This window comes from Halichondria panicea, chromosome 13 (assembly GCF_963675165.1).
Source record: "Halichondria panicea chromosome 13, odHalPani1.1, whole genome shotgun sequence".
NCBI classification, from domain to species: domain Eukaryota; kingdom Metazoa; phylum Porifera; class Demospongiae; order Suberitida; family Halichondriidae; genus Halichondria; species Halichondria panicea.
The window spans coordinates 2,336,263-2,352,542 of record NC_087389.1 but is presented as its reverse complement, the minus strand read 5'-3'; the positions used below and the strand labels follow the sequence as shown (position 1 = coordinate 2,352,542).

At 41.6% G+C, this 16,280-nt stretch overlaps 1 long non-coding RNA gene across 3 annotated transcripts; it reads right to left on the bottom strand.

The window, feature by feature from the left end:
• Window positions 1-174: 174 nt before the first annotated feature.
• Window positions 175-14,391, bottom strand: LOC135345987 (uncharacterized). 3 transcript variants are annotated; one of them, XR_010397954.1, is made up of 6 exons: window positions 13,870-14,391; window positions 12,992-13,219; window positions 3,601-8,225; window positions 3,488-3,554; window positions 816-3,425; window positions 175-761 (listed from the first exon to the last, which is right to left on the bottom strand). It is a non-coding gene; the product is annotated as an uncharacterized LOC135345987 (long non-coding RNA). The 3 variants fall into 3 exon arrangements; XR_010397952.1 differs by having other exon boundaries at window positions 178-1,005; window positions 2,040-3,425; window positions 13,870-14,387; XR_010397953.1 differs by lacking the exon at window positions 175-761 and having other exon boundaries at window positions 859-3,425; window positions 3,488-3,546; window positions 13,870-14,384.
• Window positions 14,392-16,280: the final 1,889 nt, after the last annotated feature.

Genomic DNA, 16,280 nt, shown 5'->3' with positions numbered 1-16,280 from the left:
TAATAAATATTGCTATAATAAAATTAAATTGTATTGTGTAACACATGCATGTGGAAGGTTGTCACATAACATAATTAATTAATTATTATCAATGATATCAACAAAATTAATGTACACAGAAATAATGTACACAGAAATTCAGAAATTCAAAATCAAATATTCAAATTCACACATTCATGTCATCACTATCTACTGATTCATCGCATGACTCCTGTTCCTCAGCCTCAAGCTTTCGTAACCTCTCAGTTCGTTCAGTTCGTTCAATATCGTTCTTCATCAAAGAAATCCGGTGAATAGAGATCACAAGAGATCACAATAGGTAGTTCATTAACGTCTACATAAACGTCTACATAATACAGTGCGAAAGTTTTTCGGAGTGTGAGTACTTTAACACAAAGCCCATTTCTTCAACATCCCCATTTCTTCAACAGTTTGCTGGTGTCAATGGTAGAGAAGTAGTGAGTCTATCAATCCGATTATGCAGCATAGAAATGAAACGTTTCATTTCAAGTTCTATTATTTCCTCTCTGCTATTATTTCCTCTCTGCTCGCTGCTGAAGAAAATACTTGTTCATGGCATCACGTCTAACATTAGCAGGGATGTCAATATCACTTGAACTTGAAGAAACCCAAAGGTGTGATCTCCCAAGTGATTTTGCATGGCTGTTCTAAATCACAGGATCACAGGAAGAGGCTGTTTTATTGTAAGGCTGTTTTATTGTACGCAGTAATCGTCTTCTTTGATGTCATGCTATGTCCAGCTGTAGAGCCAACATAAATAATTGTAGTCACAAAGATCAACTGAGCAGCATTACCATCGTTGCCGAGCAATGGACTGGATATCACCAAAGAGAACTAAACATTGTTTCACGCTTCGGCTTTGAAGGAATTCGAGTTGTGAGTTGTACAGAGTTGTGAGTTGTACACTTTATCACCTTATCACCAGCTTTCCATCTCTCTAAAACACAATTTTCATTTTCAATGTGTTGTAGTTGATGGTTCAATCTGTGAAAACATTATTATTAATGTGAACTTGCATGTACTTTAGTCACTTTCGTGACAATAGTGTAGTGACTGCACATCAGTACAAGATTGCAAATCACACCTACAGTTATGGGAAAAAATTTCGGCACATTGTGTTCTTTTGAATTGCCCAGAAGGACTGAGATGCTCAACGTAAGATACGTTTTCTACGTGTACTTGCATGACAGAATATTATTTTAGCCACACAATACTTTCACTAGTTGTGCACCCTTTAGATTTGTCTTCAGCGTACCAACGCTTAATGTCATTCGAAGTGAATACAGGGTCTGTGAAACAAATATTAACCCCCCTCCAGCTTAGTTATTGTGCAATTTGCTTCGAAACATTTAATGGACCCATGTGAAATGCCACTTCCTGACAAAAATGACACATATTGACATAACTGGTGCAGAGGTGCAAAACTATATAGGCTACAAAATACTATAACGAAGTTGAGTCGTTGGGTGGATGGATTTCGAAAATAGAACTCCACAGCCTGGTCCAATGCTGTGATGCCCAGTCTGGTTTGGTTAGCAAGAGTAATGCGGGAGGGATAGGGGTTTCCTGGCCATAAACTAGTGTCAACTATTATTTTCTCATTAACACTCTATACCAGTAATGTACCGATAAATAATAGCGCAGTTATCCATAGAGTATACCTATAATCGGCTCTGCCTCCCACGCGCATGCGTCCAAAACGTTGAACAATAGCACACACGGTACACACCAACCTAATGATATGCATACATAAGTGATAAATAAGTGATAAATCATATTGTAAATCATATTGTCACCCCGCCTCAGCAGCATGGTTAGGTAAGGAGTTCCGTTAGTTTCTTTGCCAAAACACTGTCTTATCAATCATCGATACTCTGCTCACCATAAAAAATCCATCCATAACTCCATAACTCCATCACTAATACATTCTTTTGTTTTTTTTATAATGCAACATAATAATGGGTCCTGCTCCAGTGTGGGAGTAAGGGAGTAAGGGGAGTAAGGACAGCACTACGCACCTTCCCATCCAGCTGTGGCTCACTTCGCCCGCCCCAGCGTTGTGATCAGGCTGCATCGATTCTGCGGCCTAGATATATACCGTCTGGGCAGTCCCCTGAAAAACGCCTCAAGATGTAACCATACACATTATTGTGTTAGAAACATTCATGTGTGATAACTACAAATGTGTGATAACTACAATTGCTTAAGCACGCTTCGATGTCTTTGTCTTTGTGTTATTTGTGTTATTTATTACACTCACCTACACAAGATCACCATTCTGAACAGAGCTACTCTGGGATGTCGAATATCGAAAATATAGTCTTATATGTAACAATTAGTTTCGGTCAACGTTTTCTCCATATGGTTAGCTAGTATAAGGCAGTACCAATGGCCAGTGGAATAGTACGCAGCAATATGCAATTGTTACTTTAAGTGGTGATCGTGGTGATCGTGGTCTCAAGTTGAGAGGAAGTTGTGACAGAGAGAAGCCATTTTTGTAATTACAAGAGACTACTGCAGGCGCAGGTATAAGGGACAGAGAATGGAAGGGACACGAACCTCGCGAACTGGATATTCCGAAGGGTGTGTGTATGGGTTAGTGAGTGAGCTGCAATTGTATTGTTAGTGAGGCCCCTTTCAAGATAGGACTTCGCGACCGTTTTTGTGATAATCTAGTCTACTGCAGGCAGGTATAAAGGCTAAAATTATGGATGAACCTCGTTGCTGAGCAAACTGGATATGTGGGGTGTATGGGGTGTGTGTATATGCCCACTCTTTGCTATAACGAGGTTGTAGAATGTTGAGCAGAATACCACACAATGTTCATACTGCTGTATTTTTGCAACATACTATAATTATGATGCAGGCGATTTACCGGCGGCAAGTGTAAAAACGGATACCGACAAGGCTTCCTCCAAGAGCTGGAAATGGAATCTAATCTATATTTTCGTGTAGGATTGCTAACCCACGAAATCAGCGAAAATTTCGCGCGTGTCGTATGCACTAGAAAGTGCAGAAAAAAGGAGAGCTGTTATGGACGACCCTTAGCCAACGTCACATACATCCATCAAAAAGTATTCAATCGAAAAGTATTCAATATTAAACGTTTTGTCAGACGTTTAGACCACATTTCCTTGTAGAACTAAATTATAAAAGGAGGATTTGTAGTTAGATAGTTAGAAATCCTGATGTACATAGAATTGTACTTTCTTGTTTGGCTGTACTCTGTCTTGCGCAGCAGGAAACAAGTTCTCTACTACATCAATATCAATATATGCAACAACATACGGAGGAACTGTAATATAAGGTAAGAAACATACCTTAGGCTCAGTGACATCGTCTGTACATAATACTGCATGAACTGATATAAGGTAAGAAACATACCTTGGGCTCAGTGACATCGTCTGTACATAACAATGACAATACTGCATGAACTTTGACCCTACACTTTGACCCTACTACGTACTCGTGGCTGACTGGCTGACTGGCTGACGCGCGACCAAGTCTGGTCAGCTCCCTCTGTAACTACAGTACTGCATAAACTACTTCAGAACTACTTCACAAACATACGTTACGTACTTGATCATGTAGGTCTGAGTTGGATCCCTCTGTACTGCATGAACTTTGACCCTACTTAACAAACAACCCTACTTAACAAACAAAGTATACGTACTTTTCGTCTCGGTGGCCTCTTGTACCTTGATTCTGCTCAGCATGTATGTCAACTTTGTTATTTTCTAGAACATCACAGAATCACAAAACAGAACTAAGAGTAAAGGTCACACACGTGGCTTAAAATACAAAAACACAAGAATATTCTAGAAGACCAAAGGTCACTAATAATTCATTACGTAATGGCTAAATATACTAATTACAACAAGTCAGAGTTCAGTTTCCAACACTCCCACTTAATTAGTAGGATTTGTCACAAGTTCTTCTATTCCCATTAGGGTACGCAATTTCACGAGGAATGGGTTTGGTAAGTATATCCGCAACCATCTCAGAGGTAGGGCAATAAGCGACATCGACAATGCCATCCTCCAGTGCTTTCCGTATGAAGTGAAATCGAATATCGATATGCTTTGTTCTGGAGTGCACAATTGGATTTCGAGACAGTGCTAAGGCTCCATGGTTATCTTCCTTGATAACAATCGGTTCTGTTGGCATCTGTAGATCTGTAAGCAACTTCTGGAGCCATGTTGCTTCTTGTGCAGCCAGACTTAGTGCCACATACTCGGCTTCTGTTGTGGACAGAGCAACCACTGCTTGCTTCTTGCTTAACCAGCTTACTGCTCCACCAGCGAGTAAAAACAGATTTCCTGTAGTTGAACGTCTGTCATCCAGATCCCCTCCCCAGTCAGCATCTGAAAATCCAGTGACTGGTTTTCCATCCTTACAGTACTTCAATGCCAGATTCATCGTTTTCTTCAGATAACGGAATATTCTCTTTACTGCAGTTTTGTGAGCTTCTGTTGGGTTAGAGCAAAATTTAGAAACTGCTCCCACTGCCTGGGCAATGTCCGGGCGAGTACGCAAACCTGCATAGAGCAGACTACCTACCATTGACTGATATTCAACATGGTCAGTAGATCCACTCACTTGATCATATTTGACTAGCTTCACATTACAATCGGCTGGGGTAGAAACATTGTTTGCATCTGCAAGGCCAAACTTCTTGAGCATCAACTTTATGTACTGCTTCTGGTGTAGCCAAACACAGTTACCTAAACAGTAATGAAGTGGACCCATGTCCTTCATTCTGAACTGCTCGGACAGGAGCCCTTTCGTTTCCAACAGGACTTCAATGACATCTGAAATGAGAATCAGGTCATCAACGTAGACAGCTATGATTGTTGTGTGCTCATTGAGTCAGGTAAACACGCATGAATCAGCATCGCTTTGTACAAATCCAATTTGTATCATAAACTCTCTCAAAGCTCGGTTCCAACACCTAGGTGTGCTTGTTTTAATCCATAAAGAGATTTCTTCAATTTGTAGACAAGATTTTCTTTCCCCGAAACTTGGTATCCATCAGGTTGTTGCATGTAAATTTCCTCATCGAGCTCGCCATTGAGGAATGCAGTAACTACATCCATTTGATGGACGATCATATCCTTTTGTACAGCAAGGGCCAAAAGTGTTCGAACTGACGAAAAATGCACAACTGGTGAGAACGTCTCTTCAAAATCGATTTCGTATCTCTGAGAATACCCTTTTGCAACCAGCCTGCTCTTAAATCGTTCAACTTTGCCTTCTCCATCATACTTGACTTTAAATACCCATTTGCAGCCTACCACTGCTCTTCCTTCGGGGGGTTCTACCAAATCCCAAGTATCGTTGTCGACCAGAGACTGATACTCAGCGTCAGTTGCAAGTTTCCAATCTTTTGCATGAGGACTTTTAAGTGCTTCATCAAATGATACTGGCTCGGGTATTTCTTGCATAATGCAGGCACGGTGCTCAGGTACGATTGCTGTATCAGCAAATTCTGTAGTGGTCGTGTCAGCAGATTCGGAATGTCCATAGTAGTCTGGACGTTGCACAGTTCGTTCTGATCTTTGTAGTGGTTCTTCCAGGTTTCGTTCCGATCTACGTGGTAGTTCTTCCGACCGAGTTTCTTCAGGCTCATCGAACATTTCGCCTTCATCTTCAGGCTCATCGAACAAGTCAGGTAGGATTGGTACACTTTCAGTGCCATCTTTTCGGTTGAGAAATCGAAAGTCAGATTCATTAAACACAACATCTCTTCGGATGATGACCTTATCAGTGTTGATATCGATCAATCTGTATCCTTTAGGATTTTTACTATAACCAACAAAACACATTCTTCGTGCCTTCTTGTCAAGTTTTCTTCTTTGTGCATTTGACACATGACTATAGGCAGCACACCCAAACACCTTGAGATTACTGATGTCCGGCTTGTGACCATGCTACTTCTCATAAGGTGTGAGTTGCTCTTCGTTGGCAGATGTGGTAGTACGATTCCTGAGATAGGCAGCAGTTGATACTGCCTCAGCCCAAAATCTATTGGGTAGATTAGAATGAGATAGCATAGCTCTCGCTGATTCCACAAGTGTACGGTTTAGCCGTTCTGCCACACCATTCTGTTGGGGAGAATGAGGTACAGTGAGTTGGTGTTCGATTCCGTTTGATGCGAGATATGCCTGAAATTCCTTTGACAAGTACTCGCCCCCATTGTCTGTTCTCAGTTTCATTATCGGCTCATCGCACTCCTTCGTCATCATTGCCTCAAATAGTTTGAACTTCTCAAACACTTCTGATTTGTGCTTGATAAAATGGACAGACACATCTTGTATAGTCGTCAATAAATGTGAGAAAATAGCGACTTCCACCAATCGACTCTGCCTGAAATGGTCCACACACATCACTATGAATGAGTTCTAGTTTTCTTTTCGACTGTTTATGTGTCAGAGACTTGAAGGGTTTGCGCTGCATCTTTCCCTCCACACATCCTTCGCAAAACGATAACTCGGAGGTTGTTGACAGTTTAATGCCAGATGCAAAATTTCGATCCACAAGAGTGTTGAGTTGTTGCTTGTTCAGGTGACCTAACCGTTGATGCCACAAGTCAACTTCTGGTAAGTTTTCTGTTACCACTGAAACATTTTCTTTGTCATTTAGGACTTCGACTTCACACTTCAGTTGATACAGTTTTCCGGTTAGTGACCCCATTCCTTGAAGACTTCCTTTGGGACCTTTGATCCAACATCGTACTTGATTGAATTTCACTGTGTTCCCCTTTTTTGCTGCTGCTCTTACAGAGAACAAATTGCAAGCCAGCTTCGGAACGTGTAATACATCATACATTACGGCTTTCTTACTATTGCTTGAACAACATGTTTACTCGGACGGTTCCAACTCCCACTGCTTCAACAGTTCTGCCGTCACCAAGGCCAACTTTCTCGGGAGTAGAGAATGCTCGATACGTTGAAAAATACTCTCTCTTGGGAGTCATATGACTGGACGCACCAGAGTCTATCAACCACTTGTTTTCAGGTACTTCATCGGATACTGGGAATGCTCCTTCATCTTCATTGCTTGCATCTTCAGTGATCTTTGCTCGGTGCTCGGTGCTGTGACGTCCCTCTTCGTTTTGGACAGAACCGTTGAACGTGTCCAGGTTCGTCACAAGTCCAGTACCTTGGGGTCTTCCGCCTTTGATTTCCCAATAACACTGAATCGTGTGGTGCCTCAGACTTCAGTTCTTGGGCTTTGAGTTTGCGTTCGTGATGTATTAGCTGCTGCTGGACAAAGTCTAGTGTCAGATCATCTACGCGTGCCTCAAGTGCAGTAACTACAATAGAGAATGATGAAGGCAGACTTCCTAGGAGGGTGACAACTTGATCTTCCTCGGAGATTGGTGCTCCGATTGAGCTGAGTTTGTCAGTCAGTTCTTTCATTTCCTTTAGGTGCATGTTGATACAGTTTCCCTCACTCATTTCCTTCCTAAAGTACTGCTTTTTAAGGAAAAGTTTGTTGGCTAACGTTTCCCTCTCGAAATGTTTTTTGAGGGAATTCCAGGCTTCCTCTGGTCTTTCACAGGAGGTTATCAGGTACAATTGTGATGTACTAACTGACATAGCAATGACAGAGAATGCCTTCTGTGATTCACTTTGATGCTTCGTACTTTGATGCTTCGTTTGTTGTTCGACTGTTGCATCTTCCGCAAGTACAGCTGATCCATCTGCATACTTCCATAGGCCTTTGGCCAGTAGTAACAGATGTTTCACTTGAAATTTCCACGTGATCTAATTGGACCCGTCTAGTTTCTCCACAGTCCACTTGTCTTCCATGACTGGACAAATCCGTTGATCCTTGATCCGACAAATCCGTTGATCTTGATCCGAGTTCTGTTTACTGTTATCTAGATCTACTGCTCAGCTTAGGCGTTGCCTGGGCCCATAACCTGTTATTTTCTAGAACATCACAGAATCACAAAACAGAACTAAGAGTAAAGGTCACACACGTGGCTTAAAATACAAAAACACAAGAATATTCTAGAAGACCAAAGGTCACTAATCATTACGTAATGGCTAAATATACTAATTACAACAAGTCAGAGTTCAGTTTCCAACAAACTTTGACCAAACAAAGAACATACGTACCCTTCGTCTTGGTGGCTGACGCGCGACCACCCTCGATTCTTCTGCTCTACTCATCATGTATGTTTGAGTTGGATCCCTCTGTACATAACAACACTGCATGAACTTCAACACTCTACCGTATTCACCCAAATTACCGGGACACTCTATTCTAAGGGACACTTCGGACTTATGTAATTTTTTTCATTCTATATTAAGGAACAACAGGAAATGTAAATATTTTTAGACGTCCCGATCTAATTAGAATGAAAAAGAGCATGCGCAATGTGAGCGTGACCAGAAGGGGCGAGGCTGCTCGTTGCTTAGTACTATTATAGTGCAGTGCGCGCGGAGAATGGCAACTCTAAAGAATTTTTTTCCTCCTGCTCAGTCTGTCAGACAGTCTCCAGCTCTAACTGTTCACGCCATACCTTCTGCTTCTGTCGCAGTTGCAACTTCTTCCAGGCCATCCTGGAAGTGGACCTGGACCCGTAGTCACGGTAGATCTACCTGCAACAAGTTCTCATCCAGGTATGCCCATAGGTGTGTATAAGAGTAGGGTTAAAAGCTAGTATAAAAAGATAATAATAAAATTTTTTTATACAGAGCTAAGTCCACCAGTCAAAAAAATACGAATAATGTATTCGAATGGGCAAAAAGTTAAAGGTTGCAGAATATGCAAGACATCATGACATTCGTTGTACTGCAAAACGTTTTGGTATTCCTTCATCTAATGTAGATAGGTGGCTGAAAGAAGATATTGACAAGTCAACTAAGTCCGAAAAACAGCGCATCACTGCTGTTTTATCTTGTACGTCATCAGGCAAAATGCTCCCTCCTATGGTTATATTTAAAGGAAAAACGCAGCGAGTAATTAAGGATATCTCCAATTCTCATGGTGCAGTTGTTTCCTTTCAAAAGGAAGCGTGGATGGACGAGATACAAATGATCAAATGGACCGACGATGTATGGATCAAGTATACTAAGAAAAGGTGCTCGCTGCTTATTCTCGACTCCTGCACCGCACATATCTGACCATGCGTGTACAAGACTCATTCAGACTTTCAAACACGAGTGTATTGGTTATTCCAGGTGGGTGTACATCAGTGCTCCAGCCACTGGATGTCAGTATCAATAAGCCAGTGAAGTCAGTTTTGCGGAAATGTTGGGAGACGTATATGATAGAGCAAGTGGATACTAATGGGATCTCACATAGCATTAGCAAGCCGACAAAGCAACATCTTGTCAACTGGATTTGTGAAGCTAACGACACGCTGGACAGCAATCCCACGATTGTCAAGAAATCATTCCTCGTGACAGGAATATCTAACGCTCTAGGAGGACACGAAAATGAAATGATCAGAGACAGTGTTGTCCAAAAAGAAATTGAAGAAGTTATTGTTGAAGTATTTGGAAGTGAGTCAATGGGCTATTGTTCTGAGAATCAAAATGACAATGATCCATTTTCAAGCTCTGATTAGTCAGCATCTGATCATGATATGCCACAGTGATGATGATAGTGACTCTATCTGTTCACCTGACTTTGAACCCCTATCAGATATTGATTGTGACTGAAAACTGTATAGGTACGTACCAGGTACATTCTTAATATTTATTCAAGCAAATTCAAGCAATACTGTTACAAAGATGCAATACAGTGTTATGATTAATGTGACAGTGAAAACTGTATAGGTACGTACTAGGTATACATTATTTTATTCAAGCAATACTGTTACAAAGATGCAATACAGTGTTATGATTAATCATATTGATTAATTAATACTAAGGTCCATCAGAGTCCACCAGTACCAACAACAAATCAGACAATTTATCAACCATTTTCTTCTTTGCCTTGAAGGTATAGATGCAGGGTATTTCTAGTCCTCCTTGGAGAAGAACAGAACATTGTCTTCTACCACTTATTTCACAAGAAATGTAACCACCACGTTGAATAATATTCGAGATAATTCCCTGGGCACATGTCGTGTCATCTTTAATAACACCAACTGCAAAGCTATCCTCTGGATTTCCATTTTCCTGTTTTGTCAACAGCTGTTCTCCTATTTGTGGATTCCACATCTTTGTAGACATGGAACCCCCCCGTACACAACTTCTAAACTGCACAAAAGACATTTTAGCTGCAGAGCTGCACGAAAGTTGCAGAGCTAGCCTCGGCCTAGCCTCGAATCCAGGCCACATTTAATCGGCCTGGTCTCGAGGCTAGCCTCGGCCTGGAATCGAGGTAGTGTACGTACCTTAAATGGGGCTATGGGACACCCTAACACAAGGGACACTTCGACTTTAACGTAATTTTTCTTGCTCTATTCCAAGGGACACTGCAAGCCGTAATTATTTTTTTGTGTCCCGGTAATTCGCCCTGCCCAGTGACATAGGTTCCCTCTGTAACTGCATGCAAACAAAGAACATAGTACCCTTTGTCTTGGTGGCTGACGCGCGACCATGACCTTGCTCCTTGACATCATCATGTATGGTTTACATAACAGTACTGCATGAACTTTGACCCTCAAACAAAGAATATACGTACTCTCATGTATGTCTGATCAGAGATCCCGCATGAACTTTGACCCTATGTACCCTTCGAACTTGCGAACAAGCAGTGACATGATGTAGGTCTGAGTTGGATACTGCATAAACTTTGACCCCCTTTGTCTTGGTGGCTGACGCGCCCTCAGTGACCTCAGCATGTATGTCTATGCACTTTGACTTCACAAACAAAGACCCTACCCTTCGTCTTGGTGGCTGACGCGCTGTACGTAACAATACTGCATGAACTTTGACCCTACAAAGAACTCTTCTTGGTGGCTGACAGACATGTACGTGTGGAATCTTCACCAGCAGGACACACATCTGTGTTGGAAACGGAACATGTAAATGTAAAACACACCTTGAACACACCTTGAATACACCGTGGACAATTCCAACGAATGGTATCTTCTCGTACTTCTTGGGGAATTGGGGGAATTGGCTCGTGGTACCACACATTACACGAATCACACGACGGAACTTTCACGCTCAATTGCCGTTTGGACTTTTCGGAAATGCTTGGAAACGTTTTTCCAAAACATGATCTTTATTGATTGGGTCAATATTTGAACTTAGTGCTGATCTCCAGCCAATCAGCTTATCTCAGGTGACCATGGATTAAATAAAGTTGGTTTGTTAATACCGTACCCTCGCGAAAATAAGCCCATCTTGAATAAACGCCCATCCCTTCTTGCACGAGGGTATTTTCACTCGATTATAAGCCCACCCAGTTGAGCATGCGCAGTAGCTGAATGCCACATGTTTACTATTAATTTTAGTGAAGAAAGGAAGTTTTAGGTTTTAGGTAGTAGCTAGTAAGACTATACTCCTTGCTGGACCAAGATCAGACATTATACTGTATGGATCTGTTTGCTGTATATGCAGGGAACAAGTAGTCCTATATGCTAAACACAAAGTCTAAGAAAGTTATCACACAGGCTAATTTTGCAGGTTACTGTTTTCTGAAACCAAGGAAAGGTATTTTTGACGGTCATGAGAGCTCGCACTTCTTTCTTACAAAGGATGAATGCACCTACATACCCACGGACATTGAACCACCGGATGCTGCTAGGCGCAATAAAACAGTTTTTTTTTATTCCAACGATGACCAAAATATGAAATGGTATCAGACTTCATCGATGATGGTGAGTACGAAGATGCAGGTGAAAATAAGGAGGGAATGAAAAAGTTTATAGCACAAATCGAGAGAGCTGAGCTGTGCATATATGTGTAGTTAGCCTCGATTCCAAGCCGCTGAGAAAGGCGGCCTAGTATACATTGTTTACGCATGCGCCCAGATTCTGGGTAATCGTAAATTGCAGTATATTTATCAGTATTCTTATTCCGCATTAGTTTGTAAAACATTGTTATCTGTTTCATTTATAATGATGTCATTGAAAAAAGAAATCTAGTCCAAGTTGTGTCTAGTCTCTCGCTGTCTAGTCTCTCGCGTACGCGTTATCCTGTGTTGGAAAACCAGGTCTAGTCTTAAAAGATGAAGTGTCTGTACGCTGGTGTTTATGTGGGTACCGTACCGACCGGCTAGTCCATCTGCTTTCCAGACACTCCCTTTCTTGATTGATGTGAAGCTTGACAGGACCAGTGCACCTCTCTCTGAAAGAAGTGTTGTGATGAAAGAAGTGTTGTGATGGTGATTTCTCCTCTTGTTTCTCTGAGTGAAGCCATCTCCATCTTCAAAGTGTTAGTGTGTCTGTGTCTGTTCGACGTTCAGTGCCATTCTTGCTTCAGTGCCATTCTCGTTGTAGTAAGTACGTGGTATCTGATCCGAGAACTGTGTGGCCTGAATGTGTCTACAATCTGAGGGACTTGTTGCTTGAGCGTGTATCCGGACTTGTGTATTAATGGATAGTGCTTTCAATGGTAAATCTATCATGTAAATCAATAAGTAGTTATGTTACGTCACAGCCACTGTACTTATCCACATTTATTTTTTGGTTTAACTAATTTCTTATGAGATTAACTTGTCGCCTGAGTGTGTATCTCGCCTGAGTGTGTATCCGATCCGAGCCTCAACAGTTTTACTTAGCTGTCTCTGTCTACAGTATATACAGAGATCTCTTTTTCTTTTTCTGTTCTTTATCACAATAAGAGATAAAAATAATAAATTAATTTAAATACTATTCAAGGGGCTGGAGTCGAGGCTAATGTGTAGTAAACTCTAATGTGTAGTAAACTCTATTAATCCGGCCATTTTTGGGACAGTATACGTGCAGCTTAGGGTTAGAAAACGATCCTACCTCAAATCTATAAGAGGATCATGCATCACTACGAGTGTATGCTGTAATAAATATATAATGTATTACCATATAGTTCAGGTAGATTGAATAGCTTCTCAGGGATTCCACAAGGAGACGTAAGGATGTCTCTGTTTCCTAAGGAATTCCAATCTACAACAAAACATTTCCTATGCAATTAAAGGTTAGCAATGATTAGCTTCCACAACCAACTGGCCATACATATATAGTGTGCTCTAATAAAACTCACAGCTGTAGTGGATCAGTCTCATCAAATAAACCCTTGGCTTGCAAACCCTGCATGTGTAAGACTCGATTGTGTCCAAATAAATGAATCTGTAATGTGAAAGGGCTATCCGAAAACCAGTAACAGGGAAATAAAAGCGGATTCTAGGACTATATATATACATATACTGCATAGGGCGCTATTCAGTCATGCATGCTTTGTCAGTCATGCATGCTTTAAGTTATACTGTGTAGCAATCAGAAGAGTGATGCTGGCATATTCAGTTGTATTATATGTCCACCACGCCATATTCTCTATTCTCTGAGCTTGTATAAAAGATCTCTGTCAAGTATAGTATAGGATTGGTTTGAAACAGATTTGGAAAATCTGAAACATGCCTGTGTACTACTAATGTGTACTACTAAGAGAGTCAACATGGTGCTGTCGTAGAAATGGTTGAATCCATGACAGATAAGTGTTCTCTGTTCCCAAGTCACGCCTTAAAACACTGGGAGCCCCTGTATCATTATAACAATCCCACCTTTAAGCTTAAAGTATCGTGCACATGCACATGCACGACTTAGTCACTATAGGAACATTTTCAAATGGTACACAAATCACCAGATTTAATTGAACCTATCTATGCAGCCATGTACTGGGAATCCGTATGGCTTCATCGGCATGCAATTAATAATTTTATTATAAATGTCAACATGCCAACCTTAGTGTCTTCGAGTGAGTCGATGAGCTTTTCGGAGTTTTGTTTCCTCTGGTGCGAAGCAATTTTCGTACTATCTCCTGCATGGTAGACAAGCATGCAGTAATCAACCTAGCCTCTTACCGAGATATAGGCAGCTTATACTTTCGCACCACTCTCCTCCACAACTTCTTAGACTCCTGTAACTCTTTCAACTCTTTCTGCGAATGTGACAATACTTACAGAAATTGCTTCAATAATAGCCAGTAGCCGTCTCCTAGTCAAGGGATTACGTCTCCTCTCAATCTTAGATTACGCAGTACTCTTTTTGAATACAGGAATTTAGGAATTCTCTAATTGTGTATCCTTTGTAAAAGTACGTCTTAATAACCCTATTCCTGCTTGATTCAGACATGTAGACTTGTCTAGTACTGTACTAGTATAGATCACAGTGCAGTACTGTTCACATAATAGTAGCCATGCGCGCTATGCCCAAAACGGATGGGTCAAAGGTCAAAGTTGCGTTGTGCCTTGTGCACTGGAACCTGGAACCTGGAGAACTTTTGCGTTGGAACCTTTAAAGCTTGAACCTTGAGAATTAATAACCTGGGGATGTCCCTAATGGGCTTCCGTACGTACTGCTGTTGCAAATTAGAAATCGTGCAGTGGGGTGACCTCTGACCCTTTATAAAGTAGGATGCTGTAGAGTGAATGTATGTAGAGTGAATGTATAATAGCTCAGCTATATCATCATCCGAATGAAAAGGTGGCTGCTGGAAAAGGTGGCTGTCTCAAAATTCATCTCAGTTTGGCAATTGAAATACTAGCACATGGTAGGCAAAATGAAGTTATTCAAAACTGAATTATTCAAATTCTAATTAACAGTGCAGGTTGTCTTTTTTGTTTTCTCAACAGAGTTGGGTTCAGGCCGTGATCGGTCTTCCAAGTACAGCTCCATTTTTTTGTCTATAGCACATAGCACAGAGAAGGAGTGGAGTGTCTCAGGTGGAGAGGATGTGGTTGACATGACTTCTGGAGTTTTTGCAACTTATTGATATTGACGGAATTAATATAAATAATAATACAATAATGTTACTAATAGCATACATTGTCAGTAGTGTTCAAATTGGGTGTGGGGGGAGACACGTTGGTGGTGAGGCAGGAGTTGCAGTGGCACTGGCAGTGATCAGGGTCACACAGTTGCAGGTGGTGTGGTGCACTAGACCACATTGGCACACATCTTGGCACACATCTTCTCTTCGCAGACAAATTCGTCTGGATCGCTAGCTGGACTTAGTGTCGCAGTGGAGAGGTGTCTCAATATCTTGCACAGTAGCAGATTTAAACCAGGCGGCAGGCATGACATCACGTAAACAGTGGGTTTTGGGGTGTCAATCGCAACAGAGACCAGCCAAGAGACCCATGGATCCAAGAGACTTTAAAGTGTTAGAATAAATTTCAATTATGGTTTAGTCGAAGTGACGTAAAAAACACTTTAGGATTTCCTTAAAAGGAGCTTCCTTTGAACAGTGCTACATCAGGGTAGAGCAGCTGTAAGACTAAGCTGTGTGCATGTGTGCATTTGAGGAGTTTGTTTGAGTAGCAATTTAGTGTGCAAAATGTCTACTGAGAGTGCAGACATCACTCTGCCTTGTGACTGTGGCAGCGACCAGGAGGTGTGCAATTCCTGCTCTCCCCTCTGTACAGGGCCGGCGATGATTTAACCAAATACGAGAAAACAAAAAAAGCTAGTACATGAAGTCAAAGAAGTACCTGACAGTGGAAGATTTGTATGTGCTAATAATGTACGTGTACATGGACTGCAGAGTGCTGAAAAAGAGGGAACAGAAGAGTGCCCATGTTCAGAGGCGAGTTATCGAAAACGAACTACTACACCAATTATGACAGTTGCACGATAGGCTGATGAAGGTGGTGGAGAAGTGGTGGAGAAGTGTAAGCATACCGATGAAGTTAAGCATACCGATGAAGTGCAGATTGAAGGATCAAAAATAAGACAGTGTTGACGGTCAACAAGGCAGGCGAATTGACGATCGAAAGCTACACGAGTGCAGATCACATTACACGGAGGATGAGTTGCTGCACATGTACAAATGTTCGAACAGCGAAATTTCGACAGTCTGTACATGGGCAGTTTGTTCAATGCCTATTCCGTGAGTCCTGCCATCATGTCCTCATAGATACCAGTGTACAGGGAAACAGGAGGAGATACACCTCTGCTCAAGGACATGAAGTTTGACACAAAGGCCTCTTACAAAGATTTGAGCGAGGTTAGTTTAACAGAGTGCGAGACCATTTGGCTGAGCTGCGACCACAGTCCACCGGTGGTCAAATTGACTAGAACTGTGTTCGACTTGCTGGTGGACCTAAGGAGCACGAATTTTTCCTGCGGATGACGGACGCACGCAATGTAAGGA